This window comes from Mus pahari, chromosome X (assembly GCF_900095145.1).
Source record: "Mus pahari chromosome X, PAHARI_EIJ_v1.1, whole genome shotgun sequence".
Classification (NCBI taxonomy): Eukaryota; Metazoa; Chordata; class Mammalia; order Rodentia; family Muridae; genus Mus; species Mus pahari.
This window is the reverse complement of record NC_034613.1, coordinates 10,310,640-10,313,683: the sequence shown is the minus strand read 5'-3', so window position 1 is coordinate 10,313,683 and position 3,044 is coordinate 10,310,640.

Sequence of the window (3,044 nt, the reverse complement as noted above, 5' to 3'; positions counted from 1 at the left end):
TTCTTGAGGGTAACAAGGAACACTGGCAATAGTTTGTAATGTCTGTGGAGGTCTATTAGACCTCACTGACGAATATCTTCAAAATAGGTACCTTATTTATGCCACTGGGCTTTTTTATTGGATGGACTACCATCTACCATGTCTGGCAGGGACATTGTTCCTCCAAAACCAACTATATATATATATATATATATATATATATATGTATATGTATATCATCAGCTTCTCATGATTTTCAGGACTTTGAGATATGTTGAATTATCACTGGATTTGATGGTTTTCAGATATAAATAACACAGCGTTCTTGGTCTATATTAGTCAATTTTTATTATAAATATTATAGATTATGTCTATGCTTCTCTGGAGAAATCTGATAAATACAGCATTTCTTGTATGTGTTAAATGACATTTATAGAAGGCCATTGTTTTGGCTGAGTTCTATCACCCAGCCCAACAGATCAGATCAAGATGGAATTGATCTAAATATGGGGTCACTAATCCATGTGAACTTTGTGCTAATGGTCAGCTAATGGCCGACCCTCCAATGCCTCCCCTCACTCCTGACTAGGGTAAAGGTCTTAATAACTTAAGACTGATTAGCATCCTTTAATTTCCTGGGCAGGAATGGTTGAATGGGGAATTCACATTGAAGAGAGAAATTTCGAGCATTATGAGAAATAAGAGATTATAGTAGAGGCCATTGTTTGCTATCACTTACCTGTAATATGAAACCATTTTAATTGACCAATATTTATAACAATAAAGACATGGGAGGCCAAAACTGAATTTAAACTAGCTAGCTCAGAGAGGTAACTTTATTTTCTGAACTTTATACAAAAATACCTATTTACAAGCCTGATTCTACAGCTAGGATGCTTTAAGAATTTTTTTCTCTGTATGCCATTCTATAGAACTAGTCTACATTTCTCTTGAGTTCCTCTAAACCCAAGAGGGTGCCTTATCTCTCTTTACTAGATTACCATTTTACTTGTGACCTCTCAGCTTTACCTGTGTCCTGTCAGCTGCTTCTCTTTTGTTCCTGCAAGCCCAAAGATAAAAATTCCTTTTACCCTTACTCGGGGCTTCTTCCATAAAAGTTCTTCCAAGCCTACAAAAAGAGCCCTGCCAATGGTGCAACTGCTTATAAAAGAAGTCTACAGACCCTCCCCTATACCTTTGGCAGGCTGAACCATGTCACAATAATGGAAGAGTGGGGGGCTTCTAGCCAATGCAGTAGGAACTGAACCACTTTACCTTTATGGTGGGGTAGCTCAAGATCATTCACCTGGCTTTACTTCAGGTCATACAGCAAAAACCAAAAGACTTCTTCAAGCAACTGCAGGAACTTTCCATTCTCTAGCATTTTTATCTAATGAGGCTTTTAGAGGTACACCCAAACTGCATTTCTTCGGGACACACCTAACTGTATCTGACAAACACACTATCTATTTAAGTTTTTATATTTTGCTAACAATTACATTTCTATGTACAATAAGCAAATATCCTGTTACACTTAGCACTGCTTTCTTACATTGTCTCACGATGAAGCTGCCCAAAGGATTTGATGTAGATTCCTAAAGAAAAGGAGCTTGTAAATAAATGAGATTAGCTAAGTTGGTACACCTCTGCCTATAAGGCAGTGGCTTTCAACCTTCCTAATGGTGTGATCCTTGAATATATTTCCTTATCTTGTGATGACCCCAAACATAAATGGTATTCATTGCTATTTCCTAACTGCAATTTTGCTACTGTTATGAATTATAATGCAAATAGCTAATATTCAGGATATATGACATGCAACTCCTGGGAAAGGAATGTTCCATTCCCAATGGGATTGTGATGCTCAGGTTGAGAATTTCTGCTGTAGGACTTTGGTGGAATCCCAGAGGTGAGAGATCTGGGTTCTATCTTGTGCTTCTGACCAAAGGTACCCTGGGAAGAGACAGTCTTTCACTGTAACTTTCAGACGAAAATTAATCACAAACAAAGCTAAGAAGGCTACTGTATGTGGTAGAAAGGAAGAGTATTTGGTTTGGTAAGTGATAGGACAAAAGCTGTAAACTGTGCTGTTTGATGAGTAAAAGGAAGTGCAGGGCCCCTAGACAAGGTACTCAAGGGTCTTCAAACCATCAGAAAGGGAAAGAAGCTATGAGATTCCAGTAAGTTTTTAGAGTTTTCCATGTGAGATTTATTCAGCACTATAATGTATCTATTATTTTCATCTGATAAACACAAGTGAAATCAAGTAGAATGAAGTGGAACAGATACTCAAATCACAGGGGCTTCCCGATTTTCTTTTCTATGAACCTAGGACCCATCTCACTTGGATGATAAAAACGATGCAAGCTTTGCTTTTTTCTTTTCTCTTAAAATTGCTTGACCTAGATTAAAAGTATCCATCCCTTTAGCACGTAAGATTTTTCTATTTGCATGGTAGCCAAATGAGAATGTAATCACCATGTAAGCAGTGTCCCATTATTTTGAAAACTTTGCTCTATCCATCTTTTCCTTATGAAGTTACATTGTCTTTTTTATTTTTTTATTAAGCAATGTAATATTTTAAATTCTTTGAGAATTTAATATATGCATATGGTATATTTTGATCATATTGGCTCCTTATGCAATCCCCCAACTTCTTCTTAATGCAGCCTTTATCCCAACCTCATATCTTATATTTTTTAATAAGACCAACCAAGACCAATTTTTGCTGCCTATATCTGCATGAATGTGGGGCTATCCACTGACACATGGTCAAACTATCAGAAGCCACATCCCTAAAGACAACTGATTTTCCCTCCCCTAGCAACCAGCAAGTCATAAGCCACTCCCATTTTCATGCTAGAATGTTGGCAGTATCTTTTGTATTAATCCCTTGTTTTGCTTTTTTACATGGATAATCAATCCCTTGCTGATGAAACAAAATTATTATTACTTAATTGACCTTTAAGTACACTCCCTCCCATCCCCAAAAATTTGTCTATCTTTAATTTTGGTTTTTCGAGACAGGGTTTCTCTGTATAGCCTTGGCTATCCTGGAACTCACT